This window comes from Dermacentor silvarum, chromosome 2, assembly GCF_013339745.2.
Source record: "Dermacentor silvarum isolate Dsil-2018 chromosome 2, BIME_Dsil_1.4, whole genome shotgun sequence".
Taxonomy (NCBI): Eukaryota; Metazoa; Arthropoda; class Arachnida; order Ixodida; family Ixodidae; genus Dermacentor; species Dermacentor silvarum.
Window position 1 is genome coordinate 51,149,322 of NC_051155.1, and position 17,325 is coordinate 51,166,646.

The 17,325-nt window shown below is 46.7% G+C and overlaps 1 long non-coding RNA gene across 1 annotated transcript in view; it reads right to left on the reverse strand.

Moving 5' to 3' along the window:
• Positions 1-1,607: 1,607 nt before the first annotated feature.
• The window catches only part of LOC125943000 (uncharacterized), a 28,627-nt gene continuing 12,909 nt past the window's right edge, over positions 1,608-17,325 (reverse strand). Inside the window, exons 2-3 of the long non-coding RNA XR_007465476.1 lie at positions 4,925-4,992; positions 1,608-1,725 (exon numbers count right to left, since the gene is read on the reverse strand). This is a non-coding gene — a long non-coding RNA (uncharacterized LOC125943000). The remainder of the gene's footprint in view (positions 1,726-4,924; positions 4,993-17,325) is intronic.

Sequence of the window (17,325 nt, forward strand, 5' to 3'; positions counted from 1 at the left end):
GTGTCTTAGGTGTGGCTAAAGGGACTCCTGAGGACTCATGACATGATTGTCATGGCATGCGTGTCAGTAGGTCATAAAAGAGCCGCCTGCGTGTTGGTGCTTTCATGGTCGTTTTGTTAAATTGGTAGGCTCCGCGTACACTGCTTCGCATAACATCGATTCCCACAGGGCGTGGGATCTGCGGGCTTTTTCGCTGAGTCATTGTCATTTCCGTTGAATCAGGCCCATGAATATGACTTCCACCATCATTCTTTAATGCTTCCTTCTCTTAGTACCCACGTCCGAACCCATTTCAGTGGTTTTTAAGTGTTAATCTTTTTTCGATGAGTCGCTGTCATTTTTGTTCAGTCATGGTCACGACTATGACTTCTACCATCATCCTTTAGTGATTCCTTCACTTAGTACGCACGTCAGAACCCATTTCAGTGGCATTTGACTGTTAAACGTTTTTCGCTGTCATTGTCATCTTCGCTGAGTCATGCTCATGACTATGATTTCCAGCATGATAATTTAGTGTTTCCTTCACGTAGTGACCACGTCCGAACCCATTCCAGTGGTTTCTGAGTGTTAATCTTTTTTCGCTGAGTCATTGTTATTTTTGCTGAATCATGCTCATGAGTATGACTTCTACCAGCATCCTTTAGTGTTTCGTTCACTTGGTACCCAAGTCCGAACCCATTTCAGTGGTTTTTGAGTGTTAATATTTTTCGCTGCGTCTTTGTGATGGCCTACATGACACGCATGTCATGACACTTATGTCATGACCTATCACTTATGTTCTTCATACACTCCTGTTATACTATGCCAATTTTAGCACCTACCATATGAACGAAACGACCATGAGAGCACCAAGTTTTAGGAGGCTGTTTCATGACCTACATGACACGCATGTCATGACATTCATTTCATGACATATCATTTAGGTTCATCATGTACTCTTGTCATAGTATGCCAATTTTGGGACACACCAATTTCTCAAAACGACCATGAGAGCACAAAGACGTAGGCTGCTAGATACATAGACAGATAGATAGATAGATAGATAGATACTGTAAAAGTAGGGAAATGTTCGCAAAGAAATTCTTCGCATTTAAAAAAAAAACCTGTCAACCTAACTTTGTGATCACCCTGTATATGACCGGAACTGATACGCGCACCCTGAGCTTTGCTGACACATCTCCCCCCCCCCCCCTCATTCGCACCAAATCAAAACAAACCCCTCGTTTAGTTCGCGGGGGTCATCATGTAAAATTATCGTGCCTCGTGGAACGCATGAATATAGACACTAAACGATCGAGTATCCAGTAATTACGTGGAATGATTGTGATTAGGCGAGAAATGTGAAACGTTAGTTTCCCACTATATATACATAGAGAGAGAGAGGGGGGGGGGTGAAAAGCTCGTCCAGCCGCAGCTTCCCCCCCCCCCCCCTCCCGCGGAAAATGAAAACTCTCCGCCTGTGCTCGATCTTTTCGAGTTATCCAGATCCATTAAATTGGTGCTGTTTGCAACGGGGAAACATAAACATTTCCGTAACGGTAAAAAATAAACGAACTAAATTTGCTGAATGTCGCAGGCGAATAGAAAGCGACGAAATACTCACCTTCCACAACGTCTCGCTGGCGTTTTTGTATTGGTTGAAAAAACACTTCGTTTTGTTTTTAAACACCGCTGTATCGTTAGAATCCAGATTTTCGTTGGATCCAACCTTTTTGATTATGATAGCTTGAAAAGAAAAGAATCCATCTTTGGTACTCAGCATGGTCATAACGTTATGTATGTCCACTGCTAGAAAGAGGCACCACCCAGCCATGTTCACCTTTACCTTCTTGCATCTGCTGACTCCACCGCACGCCTTGAGATTTTAAACACAACGCCTTTTTTAAAGTGTCAGCCGCATTTTAGCGTACAGGTAGGTGGGTTTCCAGACTCTCTCACAAAACACGAAAGCCACTTTAAACAACAATTTTAACAAAAAAATACCACAACAAAATAATAAATTACGGTATTTTAGACAATCTAGACAACGGAAAAAATGGTTTTACATTAGAAAATTTCACTACAAATTACGCAATGCATTGAAATTACCTAACAATGGGAGCCGATCGCGCAGCCGAAAGCCACCCCGTTTCAATTAGCCTAAACGCCCAACTACACCTCGTACAGCAGTAAACTGACTTTACCTATCCTCCTATTGACCCACAGTAGCTCGTCACATATATGGGAGCCTATGGGAGCCTCCGGGTTACTGTGACTGTACCATCTTGCAGGACATATAGCGTGTGCAAGGTTGTCCTAGGTTCCTCCTACTACTACGACGTGAGGGGTGACGCGATAGACAGCCTCAGTGACTCCGCCTTCAGCACGCGCATGAGCACAAACTACATCGCGCTTGCACCGGAAAAGTGTGAACACATCCCGGCAGCAGAATGGAATGAGACGGGCACTCACTAGCCCAGTACCAGCCCTCGCACTGAAATTACACGCTCACCCCGGGAAACATTGACATTGATCGACGTCAAACGTAGGCTGAATCGCCAACCAACTAATTTATTCCTTGTTATCCGCCGCCTAATCCTCAACTGCCATTGCCTCATTTTCCTGTGTTTTTTGCACCGTCTTTGTCAGTATAATAAACGACGGGCTATCTGCTCTATGACTTTACAAAGCACACCCAGCTCTTCTTCTTAGGATGCAGATTTAATTCGAGAGCTTCTAACTAATTGGGAACGGCGAAATCGTTTTTCTCGGCAATCACTGCACCTTATTTGATGAGGGTCGTTGCATTTCCAGCTTGTGCAACTCTCCACAAAACGCTGGCCACATCGTCTGTCTTGCTATAACCATAATTGAAGAAGTGAATGCGACAGCGTGTTTCTCGTCTTGCACGTGGAGGCTGAGGTCTACCTGCGAAGTGCATTCCGGTATGCCCATGCGTCACAGCAGCCGCATGCCTCATAACATCAACCAATAGACGTAAGAAATGAGTATCCTGCAAGTGCATCCGAGCATGTTCAGTGAATCTTTGACATTACTTTGGCAAGCTGCTACATTGCTCTGACACTGTTTCAAATTGCCTTAGTGACTGTTGGCTAACATACTGCAAGCAAGATAGTTCGCCTGTAGTACTTCCATTCTTTAGGTCTTTGTTCTAGAAGATAAAAAAGTCACAGGCCTGCGCAGCACACACAGCACAGTCACAGCGTAAGCTGGGGAACTGCTTCATAGCAGGTTATTTTCTGCACCAAGCACTACATGGTCTTCGCGGCGAAGTCTCTTCGCTTCGTTTTTACGAGAACAGTTTGAAATGTCCGCCCGGCGTCGACGGCGACCTGTGGCTTGTGCCGCCAAACGCCGGGTTCAGCACAGAGCTGAGCCTGACGTTGCCTGGTTGCAGCCGCGCGCGTAGCTCTGCAATTCCCTTCTTCAGCGGAAGTTTCTATACTTTGGGAGGAGGCGCCATAACGTGCACTGAATAGTAAACACAGGCATCTAGACTACGTGGAGCACATGTCACATCTCTTGACCCATTGGCACGATGCGATGCTGTTGATGGCGATGATGGCTTATTGGCATCCCCTTCGAAACGAGGTGGTGACAAATAGTCACCTAGCCTACTTGAGTTAACCAGGTCCAGTTACGTGCAACATTCAACTGCTATATGGAATTCCTACATACCGGGACACGTGGTGGAATATAGTGCAACTGCAATGCAAATTTCTCATGTATGGATGCTGCGCGACGCGCATGTAACATTGCGTGACAATGGGCGCGCTACGATGCCAATGAAGATGATAATGACGAGGATTTATTGCCACCCCCTTTGAAACCAAGCAGTGACAAACAGTCGCACAGCCAGCTAATGATTATTATTATTATTATTATTTATTGGTAGCCGCTTTGAAACGCGGCGGGTACATAGTCACTAGCCTGCTTCATTTATTCAGGTACACAATACATTTCTTTCTAGCATATTTTCTTCCTAAAACCTTCTACCTTGTACCGCTACCAGTGCGTCTGCTACATGGCGTGCCACCTCGTGTAATAATATGCAAATGCAATGCAAAGTGTGCACGTTTTGACGCTACGCGGCTCGCACCTCACATCGCGTGTTTCCTAGAGCGCTAGGGAGCGCTTATAGGGCATTTTGCCGCTGCAAGATAGAAAAGCGCTTGCATGGCTCAGTGTTAGAGCAGCTGGATCCCACGCAGCGGCCTGGGACTGGGTATTTCTCATTCCCGGTGATAGCTGCTACGGACACCACCGGCGGCGGTAGCTGCAGCGGACACCATCGCAGGCCAAAACCGCTATTATAATGAAGCGATAACAGCTTACGCTGTAAAAAAAGGTTGGCATTATGTCATGTCCCGGGTACAGTTTAGGTGCACTGCCATTGAGTATGTCGCAGTGCTTTTCAAGTGGCATACGAGTATACCCGTGATATTTTATCATCTCGACTCTTCTTCTACTCCAGCATGCGGCTTGGTTCCTTGATTACAATTTGCTAAGCTGCTCTGCACTCATTGGTAGTTAGAGTTTCCGCTTTTTTAGCTACTACGTATAATCGAGGTTATGTGGCGGTACTAGGTAGCGTATATTACTTATAATCATTATATGCAAATGGTTCCTTTCCGCGAGTGCTACGAATAAACCAAAATTTTCAATAGAAAACACACCGTTACCATTTGTCTTCCGCAGCCTTCTTTTTCGCGGTTTCGAGCTCAGGTGGCTCGTGATTACACTATAGCGCTGCTGACCCATGAGGCACAGCCAGTTCTTCTTGGAAGGGAGATTTAACAAGGGAGCTGCAAGCTAAATACTTGGCAGCTACAATCTCCATACTGCAATCTTCGTCATGACTGGCCTCCGAATGAATCATCCCCGAGCCCTACCCTAAACATATAATAATGTAGCTTATTCTCACCGCTTGCGTCGAAGGCATGGAGCATTTCGTGGGCAATAAGCCCACCGATGGCACCAAAGTTTATGGAACTGCAAACAAAGAGACACCTACAATTGCTACGTCGGCAAAACAAAAATACTTTCACACGGTACCACTTCCTTGCGTTACACACATGCACTCAATGACACTCGCACAGTGGACGCGACTTCCTAGAGAACGAAATGTAAACTAACCGCGAGTAGTTTTCTACGTGTAGCTCTTAAGAAACCCTAAGTTGTTATTTAACGTCCAAAAGCTACATATTAGCTATGTGTGATGGTGTTGTATGGGACTGTGAATTAATTTCGACCACTTGGCGTTCTTGAACGCCCCAACCAATATAAATAAAGACAGAACATCAAAAGAACATGAAAGTTTAAATAGTGGGGAGTCAAACATGAAAGATGGCTTTAAACTAACTTTCCTACGAGGGGATTTGTATGAAGCAATGTCCCCTTGTCGAAACGTTGTACTACAGCATTCCTAGTTTGATTACTCCTCATCAAACATAAGCAAATAAGCAGCTTTGCTTATCACGCCGTTTAAATCTGGGCGCCCCGACCAGGAATGAGGAACGCTGCCTTGAGCTGAGCAGTCGAGCAATTTACCTATTGAGCTATAGCGGCGGATGCGTACAGTTTTGCAGACTGACATATGTGTGTAACATTCACATTGCCTTTGTATAAAGGTTGTCCCAACTGCAAGATGCAACCATATTTAAAAATATGCAAATGCCACGTCACTGGACGGCACCAAGGTAATCTTGTTCGGCGTCGCTTGAAGATACTCAAATACTTTTTTTTGCATTCCACCTACTTACATATTTAGCCTTAATAAAGTATTAAACTTCTCAAATATTATAAATGAATAAAAAGTTCTTCTTTCTGGGGTTTTACGTGCCAAAACCAGTTCTGATTATGAGGCACGCCGTAGTGAAGGGCTCCGGATTAATTTTGACCACCTGGGGTTTTTTAACGTGCACTACAACGTAAGTACACGGGCGTTCTTGCATTTCGCCTCCATCGAAATGCTGCCGCCGCGGCCGGGATTCGATAGCGCCATCTCGTGCTCAGCAGCGCAACGCCTTAGCTGACTGAGCCACCCCGGCGGGAAAAGTGTCCATGAGAAAATTGTAGAGCAACATGAAAAAAAAAAACGGTTAAGTTTGCACTCGGTCGCGCAAAGTTTAGGCACCGTGAAACTTACTAGCTGATACTGCTAGGTATTAACATGGTTGCTAGCAGGTCTTAACTTGGTTTAACTTAACTACACATGTTGGAAGGTATTCTCGAGCGATCATTTTCGGAGGTACCTTCCCTCTCGCGTCATTTCGCGTGACTGGCGCGGGACGCGTCGGCGCCTACGAGCGACAGCGCTCCTGGCATGCCACAAACGCAGGCAGGCTAACCAAGTTTGGTAGAGTGCCAAGAACGGTGTCGCTTGTCGACGCCGAACGCATTGGAGGCTAGCTGCTCGATATCAATCGCCAGCCTCGCTGTGTCTTGAGCTTTGCGCGGCCTAGTGCAAGTTCTCGCCTTTTTTTTTAGACGAAAGCCTTTAATGGCTCATACTCGCGGCGTCCTACCATCCGTGCCCGGGAACCGTGCCAGCTGTTGTCTCTCCCCCTCACACTCTCTCAGCAATCACATGATGGCACAGCGGCACATAGCAACAGTTGCGCCGCCACAGCTGTGACCGCGTCCCTTACTCTCTCAGCAATCACATGATGGCACAGCGGCACATAGCAACAGTTGCGCCGCCACAGCTGTGACCGCGTCCCTTACTCTCTCAGCAATCACATGATGGCACAGCGGCACATAGCAACAGTTGCGCCGCCACAGCTGTGACCGCGTCCCTTACTCTCTCAGCAATCACATGATGGCACAGCGGCACATAGCAACAGTTGCGCCGCCACAGCTGTGACCGCGTCCCTTACTCTCTCAGCAATCACGTGATGGCACAGCAGCGCATAGCAACAGTGGCGCCGCAACCGCTGTCGCCTCTCCCCCTTACACTCTCTCAGCAATCACGTGATAGCACAGCGGCGCGCGCGGCACCACTCCGACAGACGTCTCGTTGCAGCAGTCGAGTAGTCGGATGGCTCCCAAGTGGCCCGGTGATGATTCCACGGCAAGCGGTTAGGAGAAGCGCCCCAAGATTGTGGGTTCCCCTGATAACCAACACCACTGGCTAGACATGGCATAATCAGTCGAACGGCCACAGGATTTCGCCGAACATACTTTGGGATTTACTAAGGTAGTGTCCTTCAATTTTTTGTCTTCTGGCTGAGCGCGCCGCGCAGAGGCGGGTGTCGGGAAGGCTGGGAGCTGCGGTCGTGGTCTGCGCACGCGGCCTCCTCCTCAGGGTTGCCATGGCTACATCGCGGCAGTTCACTGGCACGTACCACAAATTACGGCCGGCTTAAACAGCTTCGCTGTTAAAACTCCCAATACAGCTTTCTGTTGCTCAAATGTGTGCTACACAAGCGTTTTTCCGAGCGTGAAAGAAGCCCGCGAATACAAGCAAAGTGCCTCGAGCGGCCAGTCGCGCGGCAATTCTGCGTGTATTCGCGGGCTTCTTTGATGCTCGAAAAAAAAAAACACGTTTATGTAGCACGTATTGTGCAAGAAAAAGCTGTATCAGGAGTGTTTCAAGCGAAACTTGATACGCTAGCCTGCGCCGGCGATGCAACGCTAAAAAACCAACTGCTCTCAGAGCTGCACAGGTGGTCGGTACGCGCTTGTGCTCGGCACGTGCTCGTGCCACTGCTCACGCGTTCGTCGTCGTCATCGGCTTCCACTGCTGGCTGCGTTGCCGCTAATCATCCCATCGTAGAATTTGACTTCCCTTCTGTCGTCTTAATGGGGAGGCCGCGTTTACTAGGGTATGAACCATACATTATCTTACGTAAAGGGCAGATTTAAGTTTGAAGCAATTTCATGAAAATCCGCCCAGAATGAACGTGCTCAGGTAAGGGCTCGTCTTGGACGTGCCGATTCTAGCGTGAGGGCTTCCGAAGCCCAGGTGAAACGTCGCGAAGAGCCGCGGACCCCGAGTTGCGGGAGCGCGATGTTAAGGCAAAACGTCAGCGTTGTCTTGCCCTCCAGCAACCCGACAACTGTGGTTCACGCCTCGGCAACGCTAGCGCCAACTTCTCCGGTGCGACGGTCAGGTTTCAACGCGAGTTGCTCGCGGAACTTCGGAGCCAGCAACAGTGCGTATGGCCGGTTGTGGTTTGAGCACAACGTGGTACTCGTCCGTGAAATTCGTTTGGAGGAACACCAAAGATGGGGGAGGGGCTACTGATTTTTGTGCGCGAGTGAAAGCGCAGGTGGGACGCGAACTATCACGGAGAGCCAACTCACGGCGGAAAGCAAATGCCACTTCCGTCGCGCGAAAGGCCTTGGGGGTATGGGAGGAAGGGAGGGAGGGGGGCCGACGCTGTGTGGCGCACCAAATGCGTATCTTGCAACCGGGTGCAAGGGGAACTGGCGACTCAGTCTCGCACGCGAAAGAAGGTGAGCGGAAAGGCATCGCGGGAGGGAGTGGGGGGGGGGGGGGTAGCTTATACTCTGCTAACAACTGCCCTTGTACTTTGCCCGGCTGCGGTGGTCGCCCGCACCGTATGTTGAAAGCGATCTCCACACGGCTCTGACCTTTGTATGCGCTGCGCATTCGCCACTCAGTTTCCGTTGAAGCGATAGACCGCACGAACCTTCGCTCGCTGCGGCGGCTGCGCTTGCTGCCAGCGTATTGACAGTGGTTGTCTGCGGTCATCGAGTGTGATGTATTCACGTTTGCTTTTGCGCGCTCACACCTCGCGTGTTAATTCAGTTAGTAAGCGAATGTGTCCAAGTTTATGCAGCCGATAAAACTACTATCTCTACTCCGAATATCTCTACTAATTTGCTATCGCAATTGATGCTTCGCCTTTCGGGCGCAACTGCGACATTTTTTAACAGCGAACCTGTTCAAACCCAGTCGTAATTTGTGTTTCGTGTCAACCCGGGTACCCCCGTTCCCAACGCGAGCGTCGTAACCACTAGGCTATAGAGCCACGCTCGTAGAACGTGCATTTATGCGAACTATATGATTGCGTTCGAGCGTCGTCGTCTTCGCCCACAGCTGGCGCGTTCGCACGCTGGCGCTTTGCGAGGTGAAGAGGTTTTGCGCGCCATGAGAGCGAGAGACAGAGAGAGAGAGACGCATTCGCGGAGCGGGTCTCCTGCTCTTCCTCGTTTTAACCACAATCTCTCTCTCTATCTACTGGAACGCGTTCTCGGCATTGCAACGCGGTATCCATGTGGCAAGCTGCGCTATGCAACGCGCAGTGACGGCCGTAATTCTGAGACGCGCGAAAAGAAATTATGATCATCATGGGTAATAAGATGAAAAGTTCGCGCGCACTTCCGGAAAATGCTGGGATACGATCGCCCAGCTTCGCATCGCCCAGCTACGCTGTTTCAAACGTTGCACGGACGAGTGCAAGGTTAAGCGTTGTTATTTTAAATCTTGGTGCATTGTAGTTGCAACACCTGTATATTAACACGTGGTGATAAAAAGACATGCATTGTGTATCAAAATAAGCCATCCTGTAGTTGCATAAATTGAGGCGAGAGACACACATTTTACGTTATGGACGTCCGTTCGCGTGCTACCCACCGGTGTGACTTAACGTCTATGGCGTGGCGATGCTTTTAACGAGGTGGCAGAATCAAATCCCAGCCGCGGCGACCGCATTTTGATGGAGGCGGAATGAATAAATGTCCGTGCGCCGGGCACGTACAATCAGAGAATATTTTTTTAACATTCGCGTTCATTACCTTTATTCATTCTACTTCCGAAGCCATGCTACAAGTACTATGGAAGAGGGTATATCGGTATATTGGAGTGCTGGCAATTTCATTCAGCACTAATCGTGCGATATTTTAATATTTTAATCTAATTGACAGGTAATGCCCCTCACTCCACCACCGACTGGGGCACCAATTGAAAACTTCGTATAGACTTAATTGCAACTGCTAACAGGGCTATGTGGACGACAGAGTCAAATTATCATGACGATAGCTGTACATTAAGTTATTTTATTGCGGAAGGTTTAAAAGAGTTTAATGGTTCAAAAACACGACAGATACTAAGTCGACGATTGCACAAGTTCTTACATTTCAAATGTGGGCAGAATCTTGTGCCCTTACCAGGCGTTTCAAATAGAGAAATTTCCAAATTCAATCGAATAAGAGTGCCAAAAAGAATGACAAAAGATTATCGAACGAAATACCTAATAATATTTCATTTCTAACGCAACAAGAACCCTAACGTTCTCGAGGACTCTGTTTACTAGCAAAGACATAAGGCTTATATGCACAGGCTCATGCACGTGATCCCATTCACAATCGCCTATCCGGACAACGGAGGAGCTTGTAAATGATAGACGACTGCTTTCAGTTATCTTGTGCTCTCTGAGGAAACAACTTTATTTTGTCAATTTGGCTTAGTGAAGGGGGTGGCTACAAGGCGATGCCTTACAGCCACGTCCTTGGCTCTTTCGATGGCCCGAAGTTGAGCCTCCAGGCTCTGTTGCCGGAGTATTGCTTCCCACGCCTCAGGTGAGGGAGATCTGGTGGGGAGTGTTGCCTGTCTTTTCAGAGAATATGATTTGAAGAGGCTATGGAACAACGCAATGGGCAGTGTGGGTCTACCAAGGCACCCTGACAAGGATAGTAGTAAAGCAATGGAATAGCGCTTTGTCAGACGCACGTATAGTGTTGTGCTTGCAGAAGGAGAGAAGTGTCATACAACAACGCACAGTGTTTTCAAGGGACGCAAACATTGTGACATGGGCCAAATGAAATGCCTGAACGAATTCATATTTAGGCTTCCTGAAATGAAGCAACACTCCTGAAATGACTGCAAATAATTGAGAACTTGCTTTCAGCATGAGTTCGTTCAGGAACTGGTGGCCTTGGTTAAACAAGCGCCGCTATACTGCTACACAATCATCCGGAACAGTGCTCAGATTCATCTTTCTATCTCTTTCACTACTCTAACAGATGCTTAGCTTTGATATATATAAAATAACTGAACATTTGGGAATTTTACATACTGCCTTCAGGAGTAAAAATTTAATCGAATAAGAGGAACTATTCGACCTATTACCAAAATTTTAAATATTTTGAATTTTGAATATTCGCACGCCCTCAGTAATTCCAACTCCAATAGGAGATGTGAAGACCTACAACAAGCTTGGAATGGCGCTGACGAGGCACGCAAGAGACCTAGTCAGCGAGTTGCCTACGTGACCTCGGACACGCGCTCTTTATGTGGTCCATGAATTCCTGGTAATATGGGTTTCTGCGCAACTGAGCACACAAATCCGCGACTCCGAGCTTTCTGTTCTTCGGAAAGAGCAGGTCTGTCCCGCGCACTGAATAAGAGAATGGCGGCAGAGTGCCAGCTGTTGCAAGGAAGCTCAGGAGTCCCTCGAGTATCTCTGGACGAGCTACCTGGACCTTCACCTGGTTGACCACCTGAGAGAGCGCAGACATACGTATATTAGGCGACGAAATGAACAACAAATGCTTTAATTTCATCACTACGTAAAAAACCGCCAGTAAGTGCTCTTAAACCACATCGTATGCAGAGCGAAGGCGAAAACTCATATGCGGAATGTCGCAATGTATTTATAATTTCACGAGAACACTGTCGCACGGGAAACAGAATGAATTTTCTCTGTGCATGCTGGCGCGAGAGGCGCATCCAGGCCAGAGTTGCGGAGTGGCAACTGCGGAGTTGTAATGATTCCAGAATCATTCCACATTTTCAAGTACCTGGAATACACTAGGAATTGAATTATGACATCAGTTGAGATGGAATGGGAATGAAATGGGAGCCTGAGATGGCCGCAACATAGTCCGGAAGCTCTACATGCTGATTTTAGGCGCCACTACATAACCGCTAAATTAAACTAGCCTTGGTCAATTCGTTGCATATCAGACATTTCGCTCAAAACGCCTGTTTTAGCGTCCACCTATAGGTGACATCTCAGTGGCTGCACTTATAAACAAGTTGATAACACACACTTCTGAATGCGTGGTAACTTGTATTATTTAAAATGTGTGTGCGCATTTAAATACAGCAACTTGCATATAGTGTCTGTTACTGTACTTTTAAGTGCCAAACACTTTAGGGGCCCGGGCTGTTGGCGTGTAATGTGATCTCGTGTAGTCGTGGTCACGCGCAAAAACAGGGCCAAAATAAGCGCAAAATTGATCAAAACCGGTTTAAAGTAAACTAACTTGATTCACAAAAATTTAAAAGATAGGAATACTCAGGAATTAATCAGATTATTTACCAGAAGTTCGTTAAAATTGCTTCTAAGTAGCATCAGCAAGAACATTGGCACCATTTGCGAGTTGGTTTGGCTGCATGTGCGTGGCGGTTTCCTACCATTTGTGCCGTGAAGACAAAATATTGCCACGTCGCAAGCGGTTACACCCGCTGCGAGTCCACTGTGATTTGCAAAGCGAGCCATCTTTATTGGCGCACTGTCTAATATGGAGAAGACACGATAGCAGGAGGGCAAGGACGTGTGCAAAAAATGGTGCTTGTTAACGTTCCAGTAAATGTGAAACGAGAACGGGAAGCAGATTTGAGCGATTCCATCGGATCTGAGCTCACTTACTGCAACATCAGCATTCTCCTATACAGTGAAGACCACCATCTAACTTTTGCTTGCCTACTCTCTACTCAAATATTTGCGCATGCTCACTACGGGACTCATGCTGTAAAACTTTTTGTACTTTGCTTTACTCCAATAAATATTATTTATAGAGATGACAGGCAACAACGCCCATAAAAGATCATCGTCATCATCATCATCATCAGCCTGCTATATTTATGTCCATTGCAGGTCGAAAGCCCCTCCCTGCCATCTCCAATTGCCCCTGTTTCCTTACGTTCCTCATGAGTCCTTAAAAGATAAAAGGGCGCAAAGCATGTTTTTTCTTGTGCGAGAAATGCCCGGTAGGCTGTATCATGGACGCAGTCCCAGTGGGGTACGGAAAACGTCTTGCACATGTTGCAGAGGGGGTATAGGTAGAGAAATGACGCAACCAGATTTACAAGTTATATTTATTCGCGCATTAAAAATCTTACATGCTTAATTTCTGTTGCAGCTTCATAATCATCAGCCTATATTTATGCCCACTGCTGGACGAAGGCCTCTCGCTGTGATATCCAATTACCTCTGTCTTGCGCTAGCTGATTCCAACTTGCGCCTGGAAATTTGCTAAATTTGTCACCCCACCTAGTTAGGTGGGGTGACGAATGGGTGACGAAAGGACATCCGTCCTTGACTGCGCATCCCTTCTCTTGGTATCCATTGTGTAACTCTAATGGTCCAAGGGTTATCCATCCTACGCATTCCACGGCCTGCCCAGCTCCATTTTTCCACTTAAGGTCGACTACAAGATCGACTATCCCTGTATGTTCTCTGATCCACACCAATCTCTTCCTGCATCTTAACGTTAGGCCTAACATTTTCTGTTCCATCGCACTTTGTGCGGTCCTTAACTTGTTCTCGAGCTTCTTTGTTGACTTCCAAGTTTCTGCCCCATATGTTAGCACCGGTAGAATCCAATGATTGTACATTTTTCTTTTCAACGACAGTGGTAAGCTCCCAGCTAGGATTTCGCAATGATTGCCGTATGCACTCCAACCTAATTTTATTCTTCTGTAAATTTCTTTCTCGTGATCAGGGTCCCCTGAGAGTCATTGACCTAGATAAACGTACTGCTTTACAGACTCTAGAGGCTGACTGGCGATCCTGAATTCTTGTTCTCTTGCCCATATGTTTTTACCCCATATGTTAGCACCAGTAGAATGCAATGATTGTACACTTTTCTTTTCAACGACAGTGGTAAGCTCCCAGCCAGTATATGGCAATACCTGCCGTATGCACTCTAAGCCAGTTTTATTCTTCTGCAAATTTTTTTCTTATGATCAGGGTCCCTTGTGAGTTATTACTCGTATTACTTTACACAGTCTAGAGGCTTACTGGCGATGCTGAATTCTTGTTCTCTTGCCAGGCTAATGAAAATTATGTTTCTCTTCTGCATATTAATCTTCACCCCACTCTTACACTTTCTCGCTTAAGGTCCTCAATCATTTGCTGTAATTCGTCCCCATTGTTACTAAATAGGACAATGTCACCTGCAAACGGAAGGTTAAGCCTCACTCCTAAGCCTCCCCACTCTAAGAGCTTGAATACTTCTTCTAAGAATGCAGTGAACAGCATTAGAGAGATTGTGTCGCCTTGCCTGACCCCTTTCTCGATAGGTATCTTTCTACTTTTCTTGTGAAGAACCAATGTTGCTGTGCAATCCTTGTCGATATTTGTCAAGGTATTCATGTATGCCTCCTGTATTCCTTGATTACACTACGTCTCTGACTGCTGGTATCTCTACTGACTCTAATGCTTTTTCGTAATCTATGAAAACCATATAAAGAGTTTCATTGTACTCCGCAGATTTTTCTATTACCTGACTGATGACATGGATATGATCCGTTGTAGAATATCCCTTCCTGAAGCCAGCCTGTTCTCGTGGTTGGCTGATGTCAAGTGTTGGCCTGATGCTATTGGAAATTACCTTGGTGAATATTTTATACAATACTGAAAGCAAACTAATGGGTCTATAATTCTTCAATTCTTTAACGTCTCCCTTCCTATGGATGAGTATAATGTTGGCGTTCTTCCAGCTCTCCGGTACACTTGAAGTGGTGAGGCATTGAGTATAAAGGGCCGCAAGCATTTCAGGTATATCTCCTCCATCCTTGATTAAATGGACTGTTACTCCATCATCTCCAGCAGATTTTCCCCTGCTCATGCATTCAAGGCACTTCTAACTTCATCGCTAGTTATTGAAGTCGCCTCTGAATCCTGTTCATCACTACTTGGAATGAAAGTAGCTTTGCTGCTCTGGGGACTGTACAGGTCAGTATAGAATTCTTCCGCTGCTTTTACTACGTCATCGAAATTGCTGATGATACTACCCTGCTAATCTTTCAGTGCATACATTTTGCCTTGTCCTATGCCAAGTCTTCTTCTCACTGATTTCATGCTGCACCATATTTTACTGCTTCCTCAATCCTATTGTCACTGCACTTTACCCTACCTAACACTTCTACTTCCTGCACTATGCTGCGATCGGCAGAGAGTATGAAATCTATTTCATTCCTTGTTTCTCCATTAGGGCTTTTCCAGGTCCACTTCCTATTGTTGCGCTTCCTGCCGAAGGTATTCATTATTCGGAGCCTATTCATTTCCGCGAATTCTACCAACATCTCTCCTCTAGTGTTCCTAGAATTGATGCCGTAGTTGCCTATTGCTTGCTCATCAGCGTGCTTTTTTCCTAGTTTTGCATTGGAGTCGCCCATGAATACAGTATACTGAGTTTGCACCTTCCTCATTGCTAATTGAACATCTCCATAAAACTTTTCTACTTCTTCATCATCGTGACTGGAGGTTGGGGCATCGGCTTGCACTATCTTCATTCTATACCTCCTAATCAGCTTTATTACGACGACTGCTACCCTCTCATTAAGGCTGTAGAATTCACCAATGTTGCCCGCTATGTCCTTATAGACTAGAAATCCTACTCCGAATTCTCTATTATCTGGAAGAGCTCTGTAGCAGAGGATGTGGCTGTTAGTCAGCACTGTATGAGCTCCACCAGTTCTAACCTCACTAAGGCCAATAATATCCCAGGCAATCTCTGATAATTCCTCAAATAGCCCTGCTAAGCTAGCCTCACTCAATAGGGTGTGTGTGTTGAACGTTGCCAGGTTCAGTTAAAATGGCGGCCTGTCCGTACCCAAGAATACTTAGCACCATCTGCCGTGTCGCACGTCTGACCGCCGCCTTGGTCAGGTGCTCCGCAGCCACTGGGGACTGAGGGCCAGGGAGACCAATTCCTGTTTTGGCAAGGGAGTGACTTTGTTGAAGCTTAGTGGGCCTGCCTAATTTGGTTGCACCTGTACTAGTATAACCCCACTAGCTCTCGGCGACATATATATATATTGCCGGTGTCAGGTGCCACTTCATTCCTGAACAATTAGTGAACTGGAGGAGGGTTATCACTTACAACCTTTAGATGAGAAGCTGGGTGCTCTACTTCTGCTTCACGCCACCACCTGTTCAAGCTTATCATGGTATTACTGTATAATTTTGCAGTTGTACTCACTTCGTATTGTAGTGGGGTTTCTTTTGAAGAGACCCTTTGCGCACTGGGGTATAAGAACGGTCGCCTTACTGGTGGCACCCACGTTGCCCTGCACCACTCGAGCCCACCAAACTCATGGATGATTGGGGCTTCAGCTCTTGCCTCAATGTCTTCCGTCTGCGCTCCCCATGGAGAAAGCACATTTCGCCGCCGTCGAAGGAGTTTAAAATTTCGCTGTCATACTCGCCATTTCTGGGACCTCCGTGTTGAATGCGGTGGTGCCATAGCCCAGCAAGCACAAAATTTCTGCCACAAATTGCACATTTGTAGCCCTGATAATTCCTGATGAACACCGGTTTAAATTACATTCATTATACCAACTATTGCTGAGCGAGCTCTGATAAACGCCGACCACTTCTGCTCGTATCGAGAAAGTTAATGCCGAGCTACGGCTCACTCAACGCCACGCGTGAGGCTAAATCTAGCTCGGATTGCGTCCTGCGTAGCGCGGATAACTGCAACATCTGTGCAAGCGACACATCCATGGTCGAGTAATGGCTTCTTTGCTGGGCACAACGATACAAACGTAAGGCACGTAAGTACAGTTGCAAAGTCATAAGCGACTATATAATAACATGTTTTCCTCAAATGCGGTTTTAAAGAGCGGCCCCCATGCCCGAACTGAAAGACGTTTCACAAGAAACCAGTAGGCTACATTACTTATAACGGCTTTCTGCATCCACAGGTATCTGCTGGTACACTTCTCGTGGGTCAAGTTATGTAAACTATTGACCTCCCAACCTGGCTGCCCACAGCTCTTCAGCATGCGGAACAGGGTACGTTTCTATGAGCGACACAGCATTGACTGCTTGAAGTCTACGCAGATCGTTATTGTGCCATTTTTTTCTTTTTGTTCTTAACAGGCACAATTGGCACTGCCCGTGTGGCTTTTTTCACGCGAACGATAATATTTTCATGCTGCAACCTCAGGATCTCCTGAGTTACGAGGTCAACGAGCGTGAACGGAAGTGGGCGTGGTTTCCAGAATTTCAGCACTGCATCTGGAGTCACAAGAATTTTGGCGGGAAATTCTTTGATCGTGTGAATGCGTCCTGCAAACGCCTAAAACGAGAAAATACGGCGGAGCTCCTCGTGCCTAATGTA